We start from the raw sequence: 26,609 nt of genomic DNA, 5'->3' as shown, positions 1-26,609 counted from the left end.
ATTGGTGAGAGAAATGTTGTTAGAGAGCGAGGTAAATTATTGGAGAAGAATTCAAGAACATTTTTTATTTTATTTTTAAAGAAAGAAAAATAAGTAAATGACTTGTTTTGTTTTGGGTACGCCTAATAAAAAAAAAGTATTTTAGGAATCTAAATATGTCTTAAATAATTTTATTTATTTATTTTAAAATTGGAGTACGAGAGTGTTTTTATAGGTGTGTCCAAAATCACCCTTTGTCTATGTCCTTGGCAGGGTGTTGTTGAGTTCCTAAAAATATCTATGATATATATAAGTTACTAGATATAGCGATACATATCGAAAACATATTTAATATTTGGATTCGTGGTGACTTCACCGTCATTCCACCAATCTCCTAGTTCGTATTTAATGATTAGTTAGTGAGATATAAACGTACCTTGGGGAACATGGATACTCCGTTGATGAGAGCTAAGGGTGGGAGAATCCCATAGATAGTGATGGGGACGGAGTAAATGGGCCAGAAAGCGTAGTGAGCAAAGGCTAAGCCCATGAATAAGCCCTTCGACCGTACTCCAAACGTTATCGGACAGTATTTGGAAAATGTAACCTCTAACAGGCCCACACACCACCGCCGGGTCTGGCTAAGCGAATCGTTGAGAGTGATTGGCACATCACCAAGGAATGCTGGTCTATCTGGATCACAGAACACTGATTTCCATCCTTCGCATAGTAGTCGATAACCTGAGAAATAGTCTTCAACCAAAGACCCATATCTAAAGCCCATCTGTGCAGCAATTCATAGTCCAAACCATAAGTATCATAACATGCAATCTTGTGCATTTAGTAAGCAGGGTCACAAACTCACAATGGAAATTTTGTACATGCAAGAAATGTAAAATGCGCAATACCTTGGATCCCCAATTAGTCTGATCCTCAAACTTGCAACTTGCTACATTATGAGCTAGTGCCATAACTGCTTCAGATTGAATAGACTTATCTACCACATGATTTGGATTCAATTCTGGAATTTCAGGAGATAGTGCAGACAATGGACCTCCAAATAGAGCTCGACGAAGAAAGAAACACCCACTCCCGACATAATTAGGACCTGCTAACCCATCCATTCCTCTAGGATTAATTTGAAACAATCTTTTTAGTTCACTGGCGTAGATATCGTTTTTGTTAATCCCATGGAAGCGCTGTGGAAATTGAATGTAGGCCAGATCTGATGATGCCTTAGTGGGATCCAATATATAACAAAGTGCGCGGAGGGGTGTCTGTGGATCATTCGAGTACATATCGCAGTCTTGGGTTAGGACCATTGGTGCATTCGTCATGGTCGCAGAAACTCGAATCTTGGGTGCAACATTGAAATAGTTTAGGAAGTTAATTCTGTTTTGTGGAATTGAACTTTAACACGCATATATATATGATGCATTAATGATATACTAAATTACTAATAATAAGTAATTGACATGTATATTATATTAAAACTGACTCTGCATAATAATTGGGTGAGGTAACGATGTGAAGTCAAGGAACAGAAGGTAGCATGTGCGATATCAAATTTTAGAAAGACAACGACTGAAAATAAAGCAAACTAATCAGATTTAGAACATTCAAAGAACATTTTAGTAAAAGGAATTTTGCAGATTTTAGACATATTTTGTCTCCATGAATTGTTTGAGTTATTTCTAAGATCTGGGTTATAATTGTTGTTGTTATTAAAATTATTTTGATAACCCTGTCTTTTGAATGTATTAAAAGCACAAACATCATCAATACCTTGAGCAACATACATAGAGCAAACTGAGGTGTCATGATCTGTAGTAAGTCAATTTTCACAAAATTGATTGACACTCATTGCTTGTTGAGGTTGATTATTCCTTGGAGGGTTTAAAGTGAATGAATCAAATTTCTAGTTTAAGTTTTCGATTCCTGTGGTTAAACTAACTAGTGTAGCTTTCAATTCTTGATCACTATTGTTTCTAACCTCATACATACCTGGTTTATTAAAACTCATCCCCCCATATACCCGTGCCATGTCCTCATGGTCACTACTATTGGCCCAATCCTTATAACTCTCAGAAAAGTTTTGCAAAAAAGTGTAGGCTTCATCGGGGAGTAAGACTAGTAAATCTTCCTCCATTCATTGATTCAATTAACTCGACGGTTCATAGGTGAAAGACCTTTTATAAAGTAATGTCACGATATTAAAGTATGTCAAAACCATGATGTGGACAACAAACAAGTAAATCATTAAATCTATCCCATGTTGTATGAAACTCTTCATTAGGTTTTCCTTTGAAGGTTGAAATAGCCAATTGCATGGCTTCAGGTTTCGTAAAAGGTAATATTGTTTCATAAACTTTTGTGATAGTTGCTCCCAAGTAGTTATAGAATTAGAGGTAGGGATCTATACCAACGTAGTGCGGCATCCTCAAAAGTCAATGGGAACAACCTTAATCTAGTCTCTTAAGGGAAAGATGAGGTGCTTTTAAAAGTACTTAATATGCTCAAGAACTTACTTAGATGATTATACGGTTCTTCATTTGTTTTGCCATAATATCTTGGCAACATATTAAGAATGGTGGGCTTAATCTCATAGTTATTGTTATTGTCGGGCATCACTATGCAGTTCGGTGGTTGAACCGTGATAGGTTGAAACAAGGTGCTAAGAGTTCTTTGATCAGCCATGGCGGCTAATGGTACTCTCTCTGGTGTATCTTCTACGTCTACTAGTGGTGTGTGTGTTTCAGATTCAGAATCGGATCGAGTTGATGGTGTGGTTTCCTCCAAAACCGAATTGGAAGATTGTTACAAGAATTAGCTCTTCCGATTAGCGTTTAATGAGCTGAATCACGAAACCAAGTTTTCATGCACTAGATAATAAAGCTATATAAAATAATCTAATATGCACTTAATTAACTAAATTATATTATCAAACTATATGATGCTAACTATTAATGCTAATTATGAAGAGCTAATCAGGGATTCACGGTGGAAAAGAAGTACTTACTGTTACAGCAAGAAAAACAAGTCCAAAAATTTTGAAATTTTTATAGCAGCTACCTGATACATCCAGGAAGTAGCCTATAAAATTTCAGAGCAATCGGAGCTTGCTAAGGCCCTCTTCTGTACTGTGTAATCTTTCAGAGTCCAGTGAAGAAGTTTTCTGCACATACTGTAAACAATCGATTGAATAAATAAGTAAAAGAGAACTAAAAATCACGAAAGTTTTACTGGAGTCTCCTGACGTCTCAAGGATGATCCTGTAAAATGTTTGGATTATTTGGAGTTTTACATATCCTTCTTCTCGACTGTTCTTCCAGAGACCTTGGTCCTGAAAAACTGCAGAAATACACTGAAAACAAGAAACTAGTTAAGTGGTCAAAACAGGTCAAACAATACTCAAAATTTTACTGAAAGCTCATGACAAATCGAGGTTCCTCCTGTAAAAAATTTAGAATTTTTGATAATGTGAAAATAACTCTTCTCGACTGTTTTTACAGATGCTTGCGTCCTGAAAACTGAAAACGGGGCACTGCAAAGATGATGTTAGTTATCCAGGTAAGACAAGTACTAAAAATTTGAAAAAAAATTCAATAAATTACCGATACTGTACAGATCAACTCTGTAAAATTTCAGATTTTTTTAAATTTATAAATACATTTTCTGTACTGTTCTTTTCTGTTAAACAAACACTAAATTTTATGAAAATACTTTTTACTATGCAAATCTAATTGAATTATACTAAATTAATCTAATTATGCTAAATAAGCAATTTAAACTATATGAATTCCTAAATTAAAGTAATCTAAATTAAATATTCTATCACCTAATCAATTTAGGAACGGCATGGTGCATTGAAAAAAGCACGTTATTATTTTTATGTCGTTGTTTGTGTTACGTATCTTTTGCAAATCTTACTTAGCCTATTAAATATTGATTAGTATAGTGGCTAGCAAGGTATCAATCCTACTCTAAGTAACTAGTTGATTATAATAGAAATTCCTAATCTAAATTACTCTAATGGATGCAAGTAAAAGATGTGGCTAAGTAATAATTAATATATAGTTGATTTGATTTGAGATTTAAACTATGCATAAACTAAACTAAATTAAATATATGAATATGAATTAAGAGAAAGAATATCTTGGGAGAGATGAATCCACCAAAATCATAGAATTAGTTTAATAGATCTACCTATCATGCTTAATATAAATCACCAATAGAAACTCACCATACCTACAAACCTTATGCTCATAACCATGATGATAATATGTGGCTTTCAATGTGCTTTCTATCTTTCCATCAAATACTTCTTCAATCTCCAATGATATATTCTATCTAACCAAATTGTGCTTTAAGTGGCATTTAATATACAACTCTAGGTGTCATGGAAAATCCACATGTGGCATTAACCATACAACTAATTGAGGTGCCATAAAGAATCCAATCATCAAACTAGAACACTAACAACTAGAAGAAAAGAATCTAGGGTTTGTGGTATTTGGCTCTACACAATCATGAATTACCCTAAGACCTCCTAATCTCCACAGGAGCGTTAGATCAATCGACGAATAAGAAGAAACTCAATGAGGGATTTAAGCTAAAATATGATAGAAGAAGAACTAAACTAAAACATACAAAAAAGGCTTCATCTCTCCTCCCAAGAGAAGGGAGATTAGCCCCTCATACTATGCTATGAACACAATATGCAAATGAATAATCTTTATAACTATTAATGGTAAAAAGGTCTGAACTTTCTTCTCTCTTAATTCTAGATCTAAGATGCAAACACTAAATTTCCTAGATGATATAAACTGAGGTTTTTGTGCCTTATATATTGGCTTACATGCTCGTCTGGATAGAGATCTGAATCATATGTTTATTTGGTGTCAAACTCTCTGTAATATTTCTAGAAGCAATCTTGGAAAAGTTAAATTCAGTTGGACCAAAGTTGGACGTGGCCCACTTTTCCCTACAGGCTATTTCCCAAGTTGCAGCTTCTGACAGCTTTTAGTTTCCTAATTCTTGTGAAACTCTGACTTCTTTTCCATGTTCATCTCATCTTCCTATAAAGTCGAAATTAAGGCTTTGAGATCAGATTGAAGACTCTTCTAACTCAATTATTATCCTCTTTTAGAGTCCCATTAGGCTTGGCACTTATGGAGACAAATATGACATTTTGCCCCAGGGCCTTTAGAAATGTAATTCTCAGTGACTCCTTTTTGACTTGTTTGACTTCTTTTCCCTCCATATTTCATATTTAGGTTCTTTGACCTGTAAAAACTCAAATTACATCATATTAGAATATTTAAATATAAAATGGAGACTAACATACACATAATTGGGGTTATAAATCATTACTTTTGAGCACTTATCACTCACCCTTTGGACACATCTCTTTGGTCATGCAGAACTGGCCACCAAGCGGACAGCTGACTGGCTTCGCTTGATCTATGTTGAATCTCTTTAACACCTTCTCAATGTAGCTTTCTTGAGAAAGCCACAACTTCCCACTCTTTCTGTCACGAGTGATCCGCATCCCAAGTATTTGCTTTGCTTGACCCAAATCCTTCATCGTAAAGGACTTACTCAAGTCTTTCTTCAGCTTGGATATCTTGTTGATGTTTGGGCCAACTATCAATATATCATCCACATATAACAAGAGCACTATGAAATCCCCGTCTGGAAATTTATGAACAAACACACAATGATCGGAAGCAGACTTCTTGTATCCTTGCTTCGCCATAAAGGAATCAAACTTTATGTACCACTGTCTCGGTGCTTGCTTCAACCCATACAAACTCTTTATCAGCTTGCATACTAGGTGTTCCTTGCCTTTGACCTCAAACCACTCTGGCTGGTCCATGTAGACATCCTCTTCAAGGCCTCTATGAAGAAAAGTTGTCTTAACATCTAGCTGCTCAACCTCAAGGTTCATACTTGCGGTCATACCCAATACCACCCTGATAGAAGTTATCTTCACTACAGGAAAGAAAATCTCATCAAAGTCAATCCCTTTCCTTTGACCGAATCCCTTCATAACAATGCAAACTTTGTGCCTTGGGTGTGGATTATTCTCCTCATGCTTGACTTTGTAGATCCACTTATTCTTGAGGATTTTTCTTCCTTTCGGTTTCTCAACTAACTCATAAGTGTGATTCTTATGCAAAGAATCTATCTCGTCATGCATGGCCTTCAATCACTTCTCTTTGTTTGTACCTTCAAGTGTCTCTTGATAATACATAGGATCTCCACCATCAGATAGTAAAACATACGTATGTGGTGGATACCTGGTTGAAGCTTGTCTCTCTCTGTCTGACCTCCTTGCCCCATCTACTGGTGCCTCAGGAGGATGCACTTCTGCTTGTTCTGGTGGTGGTTCATGCACTTCATCTACATATTCTATATCAATAGGTTCTATCCTATCATAAGTAATAGGATTCTCATCATGAGCTTTAAGCCCATGGTTCTCAGCATTCTCAATGCCTTCTGCACGTTCCACAGTCGGAACTTCTAGTTCTAAATCAACAAGATCATTGGTGAAAGCCTATAGCTTCTCACCCTCCTCGAAATCTGCTATGGTTTGGTCTTCAAAGAACACAACATCTCAACTTTAGATTACCTTCTTATTAATCGGATCATAGAGTTTGTAACCAAACTTTTCATCTCCATAACCCAGAAAAATGCACTGCTTGGCTTTGTCATCAAGCTTGGATCTCTCATCCTTCAGAATATGCACAAATACCCTACACCCAAATACCCTCAAGTATCCATAATCAACATATCTGCCTGACCATACTCTCTCTAGATAATCACTATTCAGAGGCTTCGACGGCGATAGGTTGATCACATGTACGACTGTACACATTGCTTCTACCCAGTAGCTTCTAGGTAGCTTAGAGTGAGACATCATGCATCTCATCCTCTCTACAATGGTTTGATTCATCCTCTCAGCTATACCATTCTATTACGGTGTCTTGGGAACGGTCTGCTCATGATGAATCCCATGACTCTGGCAATACTCTTCAAATGGCCCAATGTACTCACCCCCATTATCTGAGCGAATACACTTCATCAACTTTCCTGTCTCTCTTTCCACCATGCTATGGAATTTCTCAAACACGCCAAGTACTTCATCCTTGGTCTTCAGACTATATGCCCATACCTTTCTTGACACATCATCAATAAAGGTCACGAAGTATAAAGCTCCCCCATGGGACTTTACTTTTATAGGACCACATAAATCTGTGTGCACTAGTTCAAGGACATTGTCCTTTACGTGAGGAGAGGGAATCTTTGGAAATACACCCTGTGTTGATTTCCTACTAAACAGTGAGTACATCTATTTAAATGTGTACCTTTGATGTCTGGTAAGACCTTTTCCTTAGCAAGAACTTTTATGCCTTTTTCGCCCATATGACACAGTCTCTTGTGCCATAGTTCGGAGGAAGCTTATTCTTTTGCCGCATTCACTTCTACTTTACACAAATTAGCCTGTATTTTGTAAAGAGAGCAAGTTTTCTTTTCTCTGGTTGCTACAATGGAACCTCTGCTCAGTTTCCATATCTCGTTACCAAACGAGTTTACAAAGCCATCATCATCTAACTTCCCAGCGGAAGTTAGGCTTAGCCAAATATTAGGGATATGTCTTAAATTCTTGAGTGTCAAGGTGTATCCGACATTGGTTTCTATGTGAACATCCCCAATCCCTGTAATCTTCAGGACTCCACTGTTGCCCATCTTCACTTCACCATATTCTCCACTGCTGTAGGTAGTGAAGAATCCCTTGTGCAGTGTGACGTGATAGGATGCTCCTGTATCTATCACCCACTTTGTATCCTGGCATGAGGTACTATGACAACACTCCCACAATCTGACATAATTTGTACTAGACCATCATCGACTAGTACGGTAATATCTCTTCTTGAGTTTTCATTCCTCTTTACCATGTCTTCATGTATTCTTCTCATCCCTCTTTAGTGTTCTACACTCATATCTGAAGTGGCCCTTGGTGGCACAATAGTAGCACTATCTTTCTACCTTAGGAGTTCTAGGCTTCACCCCTAGATTTGCTTCTGTCATCACCTCTAGAATGAGATGGTTTTCTGCTTGTACCTCTCCCCCATTTCTCTATGACAAGGATTTCTGTGTGAGAGAAGTTGCTTTTTGAACTCCTTCTAGTCTCCTTATTCAACAAAGACGTGGTAGCCATCTCCATGGAAACGATTCCATCCTTGGATGATCCGTGTAGTGAGACTGCTAACGTCTCCCAACTTTCGGGTAGAGGGCCTAATAAAAACAAAGCCTCAACTTCATCTCCCAAATCAATCTTCATCAAATGCATCTGATTGATGGTATTCTGTACTTCGTTAAGATGCTCAGACATTGAAGAACCTTCTTGGTACTTCGTGTTGGCAAACTTCTTAACGAGCAACACTTTGTTTCCGCCCGACTTCCTCTCATAGAGGTCTTCGAGTGTCTTCCACAAGCCAAAAGTTGTAGTCTCTTGGGATACATGGTGAAAGACACTGTCGTCAATCTACTGTTAAATGTACCCAATTGCTTTTCTGTCAAGCTTGCTCCACTCAGCCGCAGCAACAGATTCCGGTCTTTCTCCTCCATTCTTAATGGGTTGTGCCAAGTCCTTGCAATAAAGCAAGTCTTCCATCTTGGCTTTCCAAATGGTGTAGTTCTTCCAATTCAGACTCGTCATGGTGTTCATGGAATTGTCCATCTCTACAAGTTATTTAAACTCAAATCTTCTCTCAGGAGTTTTATCAAACACCTTCCGACCAAGATTTGGACAACACCTTAGGCTAATCTAACCAAGGCTCTGATACCACTTGTTGGGGTTTAGCACCGATACCAATCGATCCCCACTACACATATAACTTGTATTTGAACTTAATTCAACTCCAGACAAATTCTAATGCGTTCCCTACAACCAAACTAATAACATGCCCAACTCGCTAAACAACTATTAACAACATATAATAATGTAAAGCAGTAAAAGCATACCACAACACAAAGATATATCGTGGTTCGGCCAATGGTGCCTACTTCCACAAGAGCTAATCCTTTTATTAAGTGAGAAGGAAGATTACAATCACTCCTTTCAATCTCTCACCTTACTAGATCACTCCTCTCTCTTTACAGGCTTGTCTCTCTGTAAAAGTTATCTCTCAATCTTGATTGCTTTCAAGATTGGGTTTCTCTCTTTGTTCTTGTGTATTTTCGTGTCTCAGCATGTGTTAGGTTTTGCCAAAAACCAACTCGCGGTTTTGCAAAAATAGAAAATCGGCGAAAATAGGCATGTAAGCTGGCGCCGTCAAGCAAGGCAAAGTCAAAGTCGGCGTCAACCTTCAAAACACCGGAGGTCATCCAGGCATAGCGCTGAAGCCTTTGAGCAAGACTTATAGGAGAGCGTGTGCACTCAAGCTTCTACACGCAAACTGAACTCCTTTTCTCCTCATGTGAGGGATAACTCTAACAAGAACTAGCATCGGTTGAGAGTAGTCACGTACTTCTACAAAGACCTTGGTCTAGGTTCTGCATTCATTTCGAGCAGGGCAAAAAAAATGAGCATTTCATATTTTTCTTTCCGATCTTAAAACTATGTGTATGCATCATATAGATATTTACAGTTTCCTTTAGCATAAGGTAAAAAGGATTACCCACGAAAAAAGTACAACTGTACAAGTGCCATCTTATGGTACATCTGTCAGCCATGATTTACTGCGTGCCACACTAACTACCAAGGGATTCCTATGCTAGCGGTCCTAAGTTTTTCTTGAGTTCATGCACATTCCTTTCACCCAGGGGCAGATCCAGGATTGCCACTCAAGGGGGCTGCTACAACTAATATACACTACAAATTTTTTTTTTGGGATGAATTATACACTATTATAACTAGTATTTTTTTTTTCGACAGAAAATATAATTATTAAGAAATGTGTGGTTTAATATATTGCATACCCTGCCAAAACCAATAGTTTCATCTCCAGCATATCCAAGTCCTAAAGCAGCAACCCCAGTTTTTTGTGAAATACTACTAGCACCTGAAATAGCTTGACTTTGAATCTTTCCACAAGCTTGAACAAAATGTGTTGGACCAGCAAGGTACCCAAGTCTCCAACCAGTCATTGCAAACGCCTTTGAAACCCATTAATAATCAATGTTCTCTCCCACATTCCAAGCAAAGAAGCAAAAAGCTAATATGAGTAGCTGGTGCATAAACGATATGTTCATAAATCTCATCCGATAACATTAATAGCCTAGGATGTTTCGCGACTATTTTAGCAATCTCCTCCATAAGCTTTCTAGGATAAACAGATCCAGTTGGATTCAAAGGCGAACATAGAATAAGTACCCTCGACTTCTCATTAAGTTTTGATTCTAAAACTTTAGGATCCAACAAAAAGTTATTATTCAAAGATGTTTCTACAATCACCGGATTTGCATTAGCCATTCTAGCCATTTCAGGATAACTAACATAAACGGACCGGGAATTATAACCTCATCACTTTCGGCTTAACAAACATCAAGCAATCCTTGAAGTACACTTTGTTTAGCACCATTACTAACTAAAATCTGATCAGGTGTATAACTAATACCATTCTCTTCTTCAAGTTTATGACATATCGCTTTACGTAACTCAAAAGTACCAGCATTAGGAGTATACCTTGTATGCCCTTCACATATCGCATTAATCCCCACTTCAACAATCACTGATGGGGTATCAAAATCGGGTTCTCCAGCTGCTAAATGGATAACAGGTACACCAGCTCGAACTAGTGCAGTAGCTTGATTAGTTATCGCTACGATTCTCGATGGTTTCACAGAATTCACTCTAGGACTCAATGTAGTATCAACTGTAAATGGTGTTCATACTTTTTTTTTGGGAAGTTTGGGGAGGGTTGTAGCCCGGTCCGTCAACCCAACCTGTAGATCTGCCCCTGCTTTCATCACATTGTTGCTAGTTTGGAGATCGGTTTCAACTTTTTGGGTGTTACTCATTATTGATTAATGTAGGTGTATTGTTGACTGAAGCTTGTTTTTTCTCTTTTGTCTTGTACGTGTAGGTTATCTCAACCTACTTATGCTTGTTCATCTTAATTAATAGAAGCTTCCATCTTAAACGATTAAATTAAAGTCAACAATTAAATTACTTAAAATACAATGATTAAGTACCCGTTGCTATAAATGTAGTTGGGGTGGGTGTAGGTGGTATGTCTGTGGTGATGTGTGAATTTCTAGATAGGCGATTATTTTTGCGTCTATGATAAACTAATAAAGCAGGTTTATGCGTACCAGATCTTAATCTCATGCAAGTTTTAAGTCTAATAGGCAATTCCTAATGAGCATGCAAAAATAGCCTGATTATTACTAGAAATAGAATCCTCTTACAGTAGATTCGAGGATGTAAAGAGGTGTTACCTGGAGCGTCCTTGCTACGCGTATAAATAGCGCCTTCAACAGCCTTGAATCACGTCTACTAAAAACTTTTCAAACCAACGGCCAGGCCACTTAAGAATTGAGGGAGGTTGTCCGTGCGTGCACATTCTGATAAATTAAAGAGAGAGATTGATTTGAGAGAATATTTACTTGATTTATTTCTAGGTCTCATACAATGGTTTATATAGAGATTACAAGTTCCGAAGATTGATATCAATCCTTACTATACACGTGAATAGGAAAATAGAAACAAATAACAAAGATCATCAGACAGGTTTAGAAAGCGTAAGGTCGAAGTGCGCTTCATCGAACTTCGGCACGGCGGCATATCGATCGATATATAATGATGTCGAGGCGTGCGCACTCTTACTTCTAATACTCCCTCTCAAGTTGGAGAGTGAATGTCAAGAACTCCCAACTTGCGAATTAATCTCATAAAGGTGTCCTTGTTGAGAGGTTTAGTGAAGGCGTCAGCCACCTGATCTGAGGATGGAACGAATGTAGGAGATAATAACTTGGCCTGTATCTTGTCACGTAAGAAATGATAGTCAAATTCGATGTGCTTCGTTCGTTCATGAAAAATTTGATTTTGAGAGAGATGGAGGGCGACCTGATTGTCGCAGAACATGTTCATCGGAGAAGGGTGAAAGAGGCCTAAGTCATGCAGAAGATACTTCAACCATTGAAGTTCACAAGCAAGGGTAGCCATGGAACAATATTCGGCTTCAGTAGAAGAACGGGATATAGTGTTCTGTTTCTTTGTTTTCCAGGATATAGGGCTAGAACTAAGAAAAGTGCAATAACCACTAGTAGAACGACGAGTGATAGGGTAGCCAGCCCAATCAGAGTCACAGAAGCCAGAGATGTGTAAAGAACTATTAGCAGATAAAAGAATCCCTTTGTTGATCGAACCTTTAAGGTAGCGGAGTATACAATGAGTAACATCTAGATGTGGAGTTCGTGGGGACTGCATGAAACAGCTAAGATAATTAACAGAATAAGTGATATCTGGATGTGTAACTGTGAAATATAAGAGACGCCCAATCAAGCAACGATAGACAGTAGGATCCTGAAGTAACGTGCCATCATCGGTATGGAGGTTGATATTTTGTTCCATAGGGAACTCAAAAATACGACCACCAGTAGTGGTACCATAATCAGACAGAATGTCCAAAAGACATTTGCGCTATGTAAGAAATAATCTTTCTTTGGAACGAGCCACCTCAATACCCAAGAAATATTTAAAAGGTCCAAAGTCCTTGATATAGAACTTTGCCTCAAAAAATTGTTTCAAGTTCTAAATGAGAGATGGATTGTTGCCTATGATTAGAATGTCGTCCACATAAACAAGGACAAATGTAGAATTAGAACCACAAATATTAGTGAATAGAGAATAATTATACTTAGACTGAGTGAAGCCGGCAGTGATAAGAGCTAGTGGTAGATAGTTTGGCAAACCGTTGCCGAGAAGCCTGCTTGAGTCCATATAAGGACTTATTGAGGTGACAGATCCTATGCTCCCCCTGTTTGGCGAAGCTAGGAGGTAAGGCCATATAGACAGTTTCATCCAAATCGCCTTGGAGAAAGGCATTGTGGACATCCAGCTGATGAAGGGACCAATGTCTGATAACAGCAATGGAGAGAAGTAATCGAACAGTGACTGATTTAGCAACGGGTGCAAAAGTGTCATGATAGTCTTGGCTTTCAATCTGATTGTAACCCTTGGCAATAAGATGAGCTTTGTAACATTCAATAGAACCATCTGAATAATATTTAATCTTGAAAACCCATTTACAACTAATAGGCTTATGATGAGAGGATAACGGAACAAGAGTCCATGTGTTATTCTGTTCCGAAGCTACAATTTCAGAAACCATAGCAGTTCTCCATGCTGGAATTTTGACAGCTTGAGAAAAAGATGTAGGAACAACTGAAGATAACATTTTACACAAAAAAACTTTATGACAAGTAGAAAAATTAGTGTCAAAAACATAGAAAGCCATAGGATATGGAGTGGAAGACCGTGTTACCTTAGAGTCTGATTAGATGAGGTTGGCCGAATGAGGGACTGTAGGTGCCTTGGTGAGAGTAGGGCAGTGATAATCTTTGATGAGAAGTGGTGGGGTTTCTCACTCTAGTAGATCGAGGTGAGGTAGGAGGGTTGAGTTATGGTGGCTGAGGGAGTTCCAAAATTGCAGGTGACGGAGTAACAGATGGAAAATTATCAGGAGGGAGGGCGCGTGCGTGATCGGTTTGTATTGGATTGGAGGAGGGCGCACACTCGACCAATTCGGAGTTACTGAGGGGAGGGCGCTGGGGCGACTCGATTTCTTATTTGGATCGAGGGCGCACGCTCTTACTACTGGATCAGAGCTACATGAGAGGATTGAATGTCAAAAGTTTTATTGTCTGGGTAAGGGATAAACAGGCAGATGTGATGGTGGGGAAGATAAATATTGATAGGGGAATACATGCTCATGGAAAATCACGTCACGGGATGTATAAATTTTTTTGGAAGATAGATCGTAAATGTGATATCCTTTATGAGCATAAGGATAACCAATGAAGATGGCAGGTTTACCTTGGTGATCAAACTTATTTTTAATGGAAGTGTTATGAGCAAAATATAAACAACCAAAAACACGAAGATAGGCTATAGAGGGAGGTGTTCTAAACAAAAGCTCATGAGGTGATTTGCCATTTAACAAGGGGCTAGGAATTTTGTTAATAAGATAGTCTACGGTGAGAATACCTAAAAAAAAAAAAAAAAAACATAACGGGAGATGAGCTTGAAAACGTAATGCTCGTGCAACGTTGAGTAAGTGACGATAGTTTCTTTCAACAACAACGTTTTGTTGGGGAGTAGCAACGCAACTACATTGGTGGATAACCCCATGTTTGGAAAAAAATTGTTGCATGTTATGAGATATAAATTCGGATCCATTGTCGGATCGAAGGACTTGGATTTTTTGAAAATGGTAATCAATATTGCCATGGCCAGATATGAGCGAATCTATTGTAGAATGAAATTGAGTATGAATCATGGCAAAAAAGGATTGTCAATGTATGGCAGCTTCAGATTTGACAGTCATAAGATAAATCCATGTAGCACGACTAAAGTCATCAACAATAGTTAAGAAAAAACGAGCATTGGAATAGGATGGTAAATGAAAAGGAACCCAAATATCACAATTAATCATTTGAAAAGGCCTAATAGTTTTTATTGAACTATGAGAAAAAGATAAATGTGTTTGCTTAGCTTGCGGACATACATGGCAAGTAGCATTATTGGAACTAGAAATAAAAGGAAATTGCTTTGCTAAAATATGTAAAGGAGTGGAAGAGAGATGTCCTAAGTGATAATGCCATAAATTATTAGTGGTGGAGTTGTGGGAAAAGCAAATGGAAGCTAGTTGAAGATGGTAGAGTCCCCCATTAAGTCATCCTAATCCAATCTTTTTCTTCGATAACTGATTCTGAAAAAGACAAGAATTATTAGTGAACGTGATAGAGATAGGCTGAGACTTGACTAGTTCACTAATGGAAAGTAAGTTAAAATGAAAGGTGGGAACAAACAGAATGTTGTCAAGACGTAATAAAGGATAGAGGATAACACTACTAGCATGAGTGATTAAATGGTCGGTACCATCCTGAAGTTTAAGAGTAGAATGTGTTAAACAAGTGTGATAATGAGAAAACAGATGTAACGATGAACAGACATGATTGGTAGCACCAGAGTCGATGATCCATATGGATTTAGAAAAACATGAGAGAGAAATACCTATCATGTTTGTTTGTGAAGCGGTGCTACTTGAATCGAGTAAACTGAGAAGTTGGTTGTATTGTTCTGTGGAGAAAACAGGAGAATTAGAGTCTGTAGCAACTGAATTAGCTTGAGCAGGCTTGGGGGATAACCGTGCAGTTTGTAACATGTACCAATATGATGTCCAGCTCGGTTACAGTGATTGTAGAATGGACAAGCGGCGCGGCGCGCCTGGTTTACCCTCAGATCGGCTGGGCTTTACACGCTTTTAGGCGAACTAATGTTGTCTTCGCTGGAGGTTTAGACGGGCCTGATTTTGAAGAAGAAGCCCAATTGTTCTTTTGAAAGTGGGTACTCAGGGAAGCAATGTTTGGAGCAGAAGAGAGAGTGCATGAATCTTTTGTTGCTTTTCTTCCTGTCGGATTAAAGAATAAATCTTGGACATACGAGGAAAAGGATCCATTAAGAGAATTTGACTGCGAATGGATTGAAAATGAGCATCTAGGCCTTGTATGAATTTCATAGAATGACCGTCTTCAATCTATTTGGCAAAGATAGATGCATGACCACAAGTACAAGCATGCATAGTAGACAAAGAACTTAATTCATCCCATAAAGATTTAAGCAAAGTGAAGTAAGTAGATAAAGAACGATTGTCTTGTTTGAGAAGAGTGACAGAATCCTTCAGTTGAAAGACCTTGGGTGCATTAGTTTGTGAAAAACGGTCACCTAGATCTTTCCAGATTTTGGATGCAAAGTCGGCATAAAGGATGCTTCCATGGAAATCTAGAGTAACAGAATTGAGAATCCATGAAGCAACGAGGTCATCACATCGCAACCACTTGGATTTTTTTTTGGAGTAGTGGGAGGTGTGACAGAGCCATCGACAAAACCAACTTATTCTTTGCTCGAAGGGCTTTAGAGATAGACCATAACCAAGTCGGATAATTGTCACCGGATAACAGAGGAGAGACGAGAATAGCCGTGGGACTATCTGAGTGGTGTACAAAGAAAGGTTCATTGGAACCTGAAGGAGAGTCATTATTGGTGTTTAAGGTGTCGGCCATTAAGAATTAAAAGGAGGCAGAAGCTTAGAGCGGTTAGGGTTAGGGTTTGGATCGAAATTAGGCTGATACCATGATAAATTAGAGAGATAAATTGATTAGGGTTAGAGAGTTCTTGGTTTTTGTTCTCTACCCAGAGTTACATATTTATACTAATCTAAAACATGATAATAGAAACTACTAGATATGGATGTCCACACTTATAGAAACGTGGGACTTTACATATAGGACATATTCTAATACTGACATATTCTAATACTCCCCCTTAAGCTGTAATGCCGCAAACTTGCAAATTATAGCTTGAATGGCAGAAAGAAAAGATAAGAATACAGCTCCCCTTTTCGCGTAGAACTGTTTTTAGTTGAAGAACTCAAACAACTGTTGAGACGAGACGTTCTGGAAAGTGAAACTGTCAGTGTAGACAATGGCCTAACCTGAATACTAAAGTTGTACCACATGCACAAATTGGAAACATAACACCTATATGATGACTGCAACCTGATAGATGAATCTAAATAGCTAGTTGATGATGATGGATCGCAACCCGAGATGTATCACGAATAGTGCGTGATGATGATGTGGATTTGTAACCGAGAGATTAATATTGAATAGTGCAGTGATGATGTGACTGCAACCTGAGAGTTTAATATTGAATACTGAAAATTGAAAAAGAATTGATTTTGATTTTGATTTTGATTTTTTTGGATACTGATTTTGAGAGATTCCTCTCCTAACAAACCACTAAACTTTGATTTGAACCTGATACTCTGATACCAAGATAAATAAGAGAGAGAGATTAATTTGAGAGAATATTTACTTGATTTATTTCTAGGTCTCATACAATGGTTTATATAGAGATTACAAGTTCTTAATATTGATATCAATCCTTACTATACACGTGCACAGGAAAATATAAACAAATAACAAAGATCTGTACAGTTTTAGAAATAGACGGTGCGAGTCTGCTTACTGGAACTCTGGCACAGGCGCGCTCGAGGTATACGATGCCAGAGCGCGTGCGCACTCTTACTACTAATACGTTCTTTAATTAGAGAACCCCAATTCTTTTAGTTTTCTAGACACCGTATAATATGAAAGTTTATTTATGCAATTATTGGAGTGGTTGGGTATACGAGTGATGTACTGTACCTGTGACATAATATTGCAGTTAATATAAAAAAATTAATTGAATCTAATTAAGATAAGGCGCACACGCGCTTCATAATAGGGTAAATTGGGCGCGGGGCGCAATCTATACTTTTTTTTTTGTAAATTTAAGTGAGTGCGGGGCGTGCTCTAGACAGGCAAAATGAGGGTGCGGGAGCGCTCTCAAGTAGAAATAGTAGGTTGAATTTTTTAGGGTCAAGTCACGGGAATGCAGGGAGTTGGTTTCTCAACTCGTATGCACTCAGGCAGTAGCAGAAAAATTTCAAGAATTTGTGAACAGTGAAAAATAGTATAGAAATCGGAAAACAGTGAACAAAATCTTCTATTCTAAATTCACAATATGTGAGCAAACAAGATGGCCAGCGGCGCCATTTGATGTAAATAAAAGTAATGCTTCCAAAATAGTAATGAGAAGATGAAGAAACAATAATTTAATTGATGAGAAAAGATTAGAGACCGAGGGGTTAACCCATTAATGGCTATTAGTTAGTCATTGAATCGATTTTCTTGGTCCCTAGCAAACTTATGATTATCTCTAATCATAGTTTTGCTAGCTAGAGAGATTGCACCCCCACAAATCTATTTGATGGGGCTACAAACCTCTAGCCCATTGTTATGAGGTTTATCTCTAAACCACATCCCAATGGACTTGAAGCACTAATTAAAAACAACAACCATTCTAAATAGCTATCATCCTCACGTGACTTCATAAACAACCCGTGTAAAGGCTCGTTTTGGTGTGAATCTTTACAAGCCTTGATGGGATAGGGAAATGTGGATTGTATGTGATTTGAATGAGTTCGGATAGATGCGAACTGCCTACATATCAAGTTATTTTGCTCCACTTGAATCAAGTCAGACGTAGTTCCTCTTCTCTTTATAAAGGCAAGATGCCCGCGCTTCATTCTCTCCCGCGTCAAGTCAAGTTCAGGACTTGAGGTCATTTAATGAGCCATGATGGCGAGTTATGGCGGAGTAATGGAGCGTGCACCTGGAGCTCCAGTCTTGATGGTGACAGCTGTGGCATCCGTTACTATTCGTTGTTGCATAAGCAAGTGTGGACCTCCTGGAGGTCGTTGTAGTAGTCGAACTGGTTGGGCGATCTCTCTAAAGAGATTGTGCTTTTGGTTCGAGTTGTTATGAAACGATCTGGATTTGTGTGGTGCAATGAAGCGACCTGGAGGAAATCGGCTGGTGGTTTCACTTTTGCTGGACACATGTATAATACTCATAGAATGTGGTATTAGTCTCTCACAACCTTCGTAGTTATTTTCTTCGTTTGAAATCTGTGGCATGTGTTCAGTTTGTACATGTTGTTAGGGTGTTGTCCATCCCTTGTAAGGATGTTGTCCAAATAATATCTATAGTTTGGTTACTCTTGTATCAGTTGTATGGTAGAGGAATTTCAATGATATTCGTCTGGTGCCTCCCAGATGAAGAATATGACATTTATGTATGCAACTTGCAACTTGTAGCTGCACATGTATTAAGCTTAGTTTCTTCCAAGCTAGATGTTATCTTGTCCGCATATATGACTTAATCAAATACTTTAGCTTGGTCCTTGCTTTTGCTCAAGATGTATTGCCATTCTCTCTATTCCAGTTCTTGACTGGATGTGCACACATATTGCTTTATTTACTACCCCTGACCAAACTTACTTTGCTAAAGCTAAGCTTTTATGTCTTCTTAAGATAACATGTTTTGTATTTTTGTTTTAATATATGTAATATAATCGATTTATTTTATTAGACAAATTTACTGATCTATTCTTTATTTATGTTGTTTCTTAGGTTGGACAACATTGGCTAATTGATAAAGGAAAGCCTATACTTTAGACCCTGGCAACACACTCATTTTGTTGATGATGAAGTTTGATTACAACTTTTGTTAGGTGTGCATAATTTATTGTAATTAGGGTTATATTGAGACAATTTTCAAGTGTTTTGTATATCATCAACTGGTACTTAATAAGTTCTTATTTTTCTTGGTGAATAAATCTTGTAATACCAATTTTTTCAATGAATTTTTCTTGGTTGAAGTTTCGGTATATTGAGGTCGATTGTTTACGCATTAGAGCATCACCAATGGATTGTATAAATTTACACGTCCACATAGGAGCCACATGTGTTTTTAAAAGAGATTTATACAATAAGTTTAATGATGTGTAAAAAAAACACATCTAATAGGGAACCAATGGAAACTTTTTGCAAAATGTGTAAAGACAAGTGGTGTTGGCTTCCCATTGGTTTAAAATAATGAGAATGGAAAACTTATGAAGTCCCATTTTTGAAGTAGTGACGTGGGTCATAGTTAGAATTAATTGAGTTTAAAAATATGTAAAATTATTTTCATGTTTAAACATGTGTTTACACATTTTTAAACTAAAAATGTTTTTACACGTCTCCATTGGTAGAGAATTTTTAGAGTTGGATGTTTAAATTTACACTAAAAGTGGTTTACACAATTCCATTGGTCGTCATGCTCTTAAAGTTCATATACGTGGAATGCATACACTCTTCTCAAGTGTTTTGTAATATACAAGTGTAGTAGCCATATTCATAGAGGGAGCATGTGTGAAATGGGCTAAGAGATAGGGCCAACACCATAGTATGTATTGGGCCTAGAGAATAGGCCCAAGACCATACTATGCCTCAGGAAGTAAACCTAAGAGAGGGATATAAAAGGGAAGAGAGAAGAAGGGAGGAAGGGGAGCTCATAATGGAGGCAGAGAGGGGTGAGGAGAGAGAGGTGAACTACGGTGGCTTGATCCCGAAATTAATACGTAGGCAACCTAATTGGTGCAGCCGATAACAAATAGATTTCTAATACGAGTAAGATGTTTGGTCGCGGTAATGGGGTGCGACAAATGGCGCCGTTTGTGGGGAGTGAAAAATAAGTTGGTGGTCGAGAAAAAAAGAATATAGTGGTGACAGAGATCTGGGGGTGCTAAAGATAAAGTGACAATAGTTAACAGCTAATACAATAGAACATTTCCAGATAATACATCTTCCAAACTCGACACTGATGTTCGGTCTAGTTCATCTTTCGAATGCACGACAGATCTATACCACCAAATCAGGCAGTTGAGGACATTTTAAACCATTGCTAGAGAAATAGTATATGTTGGAAGAACAAATAGGGGCAGGGACTGTTCCAGCAGAAAGTTTAATACCGAGAACTAGGTGCTCGAGTTTAATATTCGCTTTATGAAAGATATCTATATCTTAGAAGGGAAAAGGCTGACGGTAGAAGTTGTTCGCGGAACAAAAGAGGCGCGGAGTTCGAGATCAGGTGTCAGCGGAAGGATGGACATTTGTGGTATTAGGCAAAATAAGTTGTTAGTTACGATGGTGATATTGTTCATATTGTAAATACCATTGGGTGTTGGCCACCGTTGTTTGAGTAATTAAATAGAAGGTGTTTTTCTGCGATTATCAAGATAGGAACAGGAAGTGTTTGACAAAGGGTAGCAAAATGAAGCAAAGATCGAAGTGGCAGTGAGTACTGTAGGTCATCGACGACAGAAAAAACGGAAATGATGGAATCGAAAGAGTAATATCCTTAATAGTGTATGACAATGAGGTCATACCGCGACGCGGATAGGTATAAGATAGAGAGATACAAGCTTGCATTGCTTCACAGCGAAAGTCAGTGCACAAAGAGTGTTTAACGAAATGCGCATGAAGAGCTATGGACAGATAAGTCTTTTGTTATCCATTTTCTTTAAACACCAACAAATTTATTTCTAATAAAGATGCTTTAGTATACAAACGCCAAATCTTGCCATTTGATTAAGTTTATTGTCTCTGGAGCATGATGGACAGGTGGGTCATAGAAAATGCATAAGTTGGACATACTTCTCAGAAGAGTTCTTCAATGCTTTTATTGCTTGAAATCATGAAGTTCGAGGAGGTTGTGACTGAGATCAACGGCTTGGAGCGTTCGAATGCGGATGGTAAGATGATTACAAAAAACATAGAGAGACATACACCGCGACAGGTAATTCGTTTCTTTTACCGTCATGTACATAATGGATGGACGAGTAGTGACTTGGCCGTTAGCCATAGTTACACTGGGGGCAAGCAAGCCTTGTCTCCGTCCTTAGCTGGGATTGTCCCCAGACCTCGTGGTGTTCTGCGAACCTATTCTCTCTAGTTACACTGGGGGCAAGCAAGCTTTGTCCTTGTCCTTGGCAGATATGTATGTGGGGACAGATTGGGATTGTCCCTAGACCTCGTAGTATTCCGCGAACCTATTCACTTTGGGAGGTTGCAGACCATGAATAAGAAATGTGGTTGTACACCTCAGGGTAAGATGGATGGTACACTATTTGGAGCACATGATCTCCATTATATTTGTAGGCCAATACTTATGCTGAATTAATGTTCTTCGTTAAAACTCACGTGTTATTTGTGCAAAACTCAAATATGAAAGTTTCAGGTTACAGAAAAAAAGAAAGGTACGCTGTACCGCGGAACAGAGTCGAGATTGAGTTGGTATTGAGAGATGGATCCATCTCACCTTATTTACTCCCTTATTTGCATACATTATATTGTCATCAAAGTGTTTACTTTCTGCATTAAAGGTTTATTGCATGATATAACATTAAGTAAGGTCGGGGTCGGGCCCCGTACTAGTTATACGGGGAACCTCGGAGTCTGCTGGTGTCTCTATGTAGTGGTGACTTACCGTTCACATTAAGGGCATGGTATCTTTGCACTGAGTTATATACATGTACACTATTATCTCTTAATGCTTTGAGAATTTGTCCGCACATATTTACCAGAGGATGTTTGGTCTACTTTTATGTGGGAAGAGATAGAGATGAGTTGCCTCTAAGCTAGAGAACGGGGGGGGATGAGCCCTTCGTGGACCGCTGTGTCCGAATCAAGCTTGGGGCAAAATGAGCTGCCTCTAAGCCGGAGAACGGGGGGGACGAGCCCTTCGTGGACCACTGTGTCCAAATCAAGCTTAGAGCAAAATGAGCTGCCTCTAAGCTAGAGAACGGGGGGGATGAGCCCTTCGTGGACCACTGTATCCGAGTCATGCTTGGGGCAAAATGAGTTGCCTCTAAGCTAAAGAACGGGGGGATGAGCCCTTCGTGGACTGTTGTGTCCGAATCAAGCTTGGGGAAAATGAGCTGCCTCTAAGCCAGAGAGCGGGGGAGATGAAACCCTTCGCGAACGTGATGTAGAATTTTATAGCACGCCGAGGAGAATGGGATGAGACCCTTGCGGAGATGTTGAGTGTTACTAATAAGAGTGAAGGGGTTAAAACCCTTCATAGATATACTGTTGAGTTATACAAAAGAGAAATAGAGGGGATGAGGCCCTGTGTCGATGGGATATCGAGTTCCATGAGTATGTGCAAAGGGGATGAGACCCTTCGGGGACAATATGTTGAGTTTGAAGAGTGAGAGCGAATGGGTGGAGACCTTTTGCGGATACACTATTAAGTTCTATGTACGAGAGCTGATGGGTTGAGACATTTTGTGGAGATGACGATTGATTGTGAAGAGTGAGGACCAAGGGGAAGAGACCCATCACAGACATGGTAGTGAGTTCTGTGAATAAGTGCGAAGGGGATGAGACCCTTCGCGGACATGATGTCGAGTTCTAGGAGTAAGTGCGAAGGGGATGAGAACCTTTGTGAATACAATGCTGAGTTCTACGAAAGAGAAACAAAAGGGTGAGACACTCCACAGACATAGTAGTTAGTTCTATGAAGGAGAGCTTATGACTGGGCTGAGACACTCCGCGGACATAGTAGTTAGTTCTATGAAGGAGAGCTTATGGCTGGGCTGGGACACTCCACGGACATAGTAGTGATTTCTATGAAGGAGAGCTTATGACTGGGCTGAGACACTCTGAGGACATATTAGTGAGTTCTATGAAGGAGAGTTTATGGTTGGGTTGAGACACTCCACGGACATAGTAGTGAGTTCTATGAAGGAGAGCTTATGGCTGGGCTTAGACACTCCGCGGACCTAGTGAAGAGTTATATGAAGGAGATGTGGTGGCTGAGATGAGACACTCCGCTGACATGGTAGTGAGTTTTGTAGAGAAGAGTTGATAGCTGGGTTGAGATATTTCACGGGAATGAGGATTGAGTTTGAAAAGTGAGAGCGAAGGGAAGAAACCATTCGCTGATATGTGGGCAAAAAGATTAAGGCGAATAAGGATATGCCGATCGAGATTCGTCCACAAAAGTATAAGGGGCAACCATAGAATGCATATTCCAAATCACGAAGTAGATGATCACACTCGAGAATAGTATGGAGTCAATTTAATTATATAGAAGGAACATTGAGTCAGGGGGATTCGGATATGAGATGCAAAGCGCCGAGTATAAGTTGAATAAGAGCAGAGGTCGTGGAATCCGAGATATAGACATTTGGTAGACTGAGGATTTGGCAGATAAGGAAGGTCGAGGACTTCTCGGATCTGCAGATTTATAGAAGTCCGCGCACCCGAAAGGGGGCCATATTCATAAAGGGAGCATGTGTGAAGTGGGCTAAGAGATAGGGCCAACACCATAGTATGTATTGGGCCTAGAGAATAGGCCCAAGACCATACTATGCCTCAGGAAGTAAACCTAAGAGAGGGATATAAAAGGGAAGAGAGAAGAAGGGAGGAAGGGGAGCTCAGAATGGAGGCAGAGAGGGGTGAGGAGAGAGAGGTGAACTACGGCGGCTTGATCCTGAAATGGGTACGTAGGCAACCTAATTGGTGCAACCGATAACAAATAGAGTTCTAATACGAGTAAGATGTTTGGTCGCGGTAATGGGGTGCGACAACAAGTGTAATGACAGATCTTTTTGGCATGAGATGCATGGTATGTTTAAAAGGATAGTAGAAAGATGTCATTGTCATTAAGTTAAAGTTGAATATTTGTTGATTAATACCCTCGATCTATAGAAAGCAAGTGGTCAAGGCATTTAATTTACGAATTGGATCCCTTGCTACACCATAATCAATTCAATAGGAATTATATTTTTAGATGTGATTAATATGATCCCTACGGATAAATTAATTACATGCTAATATATTTTTGCCTATTGTATATTCTTGAGAAGAAAAATTCATGTATGGCTAGTGGGAGTGTTTTCCCTTACAGATTTATTATCTCACGGTTGCATTAATAAATTATGATGATGGTACACTTGACTGAAATATAGTTGCTGCCCCACGGTTAAGTTGTGCAATTATGTTTTGGTAGCAAAAGGAATGATAATGGAAATCATATTACGTGTATGAAAAATTGATGGGTCTAGTAGAACCCGCCTGATTAAGTTGAATAATTTTGATACCCTACGGATAAGAGATTATTCATAAGTATTAGGTTTTATTGCTTATTGATAAAACGTTAATTAACATGTTATTTGGTTTTATATTACTTAAGTCCGAAGTCCGAAGACCAAAGTCTAAAGTCCAAAGTCCGTATAGTCGTTCGTTTAATCAAGTTACCTTACTCACGTGGGTTTGGTAGGATAGGTCGAGTAAGGGATTGTCCAAACCTTAGGGCTTAGCAAGGTTCACAACTGGAATTACAACTTTTAGTGAGTAGAATTTTAGGTTTTTTAGTTGGTTTAATTAAATTAACGGTAATGTAAATAATGTAAATTACTAACGATGATTTCGATGTGAATAAACAAAGATAGAGGAACAAGGAGAGGGTTAATCATACTCATGCAAGAATCATTTTTTAACAGTTTATATTACCACATCACTACAGCTCTAATTCATCTCAAGTTCATAGACAAACCCGAGACGATGTCGAGTATTGATCACTAGCTTAAACGCAGCACATCTCTCGAAGTCGATCAAGACTAGCATAAGAAGTTGAACTAATATTTCATCTTTGGAATATCATTTCAACTCCTGGCTCGATTCTACATCAGCTGGACAAATTGAGAGTCGCCCGACACCGAGAGAGTCACCAGACACATTTTGGGTCTCTTGCGAGACTATTCTGGAGCATCAGCACTCCAAATTTGTACAGTCTCAATCATTTTGGGATTGGATGTCTAATCTACACCTAATTCCTACGTAGTGATTCTAGAATATTAAAGAGTCAATCTGGATTCTCACACGAGCAGCATAACCCTCCCCCTGAGGGGGGGGGGGGATTAGCTCATGGTCATTGAAGGAATAATTAAACTTACTGTATACATTAAATAAATAAATGCAGGATAGGAATTAAACTTGAAAAGAAATGACTTTTATTAAGAAGAAATGACTTACAGTATTTTAGCTGCTGAAATGAAAAGGACGGAATTTAAAGTACTGGAATGAAAATTAACTAACTACTGAGCGGAAGCTAAAGCATAAAAATGCTGACGGAAGAATATCTAAAGACCCCCTCATATATATAGGCTGGAGATCCTCGTGAAGGGATTTTATTTGGTTTTGTCTTTTAGTAAATTTAGACGTTCAAAACTTTGAAAATCAAAGTTTTGTCTTTACCTTGTTTAATTTGCCTTCTCTTTTCTGTATTAAGGTTTTGTCTTTTAGCTAATTTCAATTCAAACCACCTGCTTTGAATTGGTATGTGTCTTCCATATTGCGAGGTGGCACAAAATTGTGACCATCACTTGCCACCTGCCTATGCTGACTCATCATGCCTTTTGGCCCCACAGAGTGGGTCCACTTAGTGTGTAATCGATGGCTGATTTTGGCGTTTTACAATTTTTATCTATCTTTTAAAGTTAAAGTTTCGCCGCCTCGGCTCGGGCAGTTTACTAGCTAACGTCGGTATCCAGATTTATCAGATGTGAGCTTCGGAAGTTTGGTGCTTCTTTATATGTGGACCCATTCTGCACTGGTTTTGTTCTTTTGGAAACTTCGGCTCTAGTCAGCCTTTGTTGGGATTAACTGGGGTTGAGTGGGGAACTTCAAATATTCCAGTAGTCCCGTACTTCGATGCATGTTTTATCATTATATTCATGTTAACTACCAAAACCTGCAAAAGTACGAAAATATAATTATTACATGATTATTAAACACATAATCGATCAAAATGCTATGTCTCTCGGGGTTTAATATTACAGTTTTGGGTGCTTATCACGCCACCCCCAAATAGCACTTTGCTTGTCCTCAAGCAAAGAAGAGATATTAAAATGATAAGTGGTCAAAAATGTGTTGTCCTAAGTTACATCTCATTTCGCAGAG

At 38.7% G+C, this 26,609-nt stretch overlaps 2 pseudogenes across 1 annotated transcript; both read right to left on the bottom strand.

Moving 5' to 3' along the window:
- Nucleotides 1–313: 313 nt before the first annotated feature.
- LOC147483856 (cellulose synthase-like protein G2 pseudogene) lies at nucleotides 314–8,613 on the bottom strand (annotated as a pseudogene). The gene is made up of 3 exons (XR_015205538.1): nucleotides 8,519–8,613; nucleotides 888–1,389; nucleotides 314–763 (listed from the first exon to the last, which is right to left on the bottom strand). The product of XR_015205538.1 is annotated as a cellulose synthase-like protein G2 pseudogene (transcript).
- Nucleotides 8,614–9,802: 1,189 nt separating this feature from the next.
- LOC147483855 (bifunctional aspartate aminotransferase and glutamate/aspartate-prephenate aminotransferase-like) lies at nucleotides 9,803–13,388 on the bottom strand (annotated as a pseudogene).
- Between the last annotated feature and the right edge of the window lie 13,221 nt (nucleotides 13,389–26,609).

The sequence above is a fragment of the Coptis chinensis genome, chromosome 8 (genome assembly GCF_015680905.1).
Source record: "Coptis chinensis isolate HL-2020 chromosome 8, ASM1568090v1, whole genome shotgun sequence".
NCBI lineage: Eukaryota > Viridiplantae > Streptophyta > Magnoliopsida > Ranunculales > Ranunculaceae > Coptis > Coptis chinensis.
The sequence above is the reverse complement of the archived record's forward strand: the minus strand, read 5'-3'. Positions and strand labels throughout refer to the sequence as shown.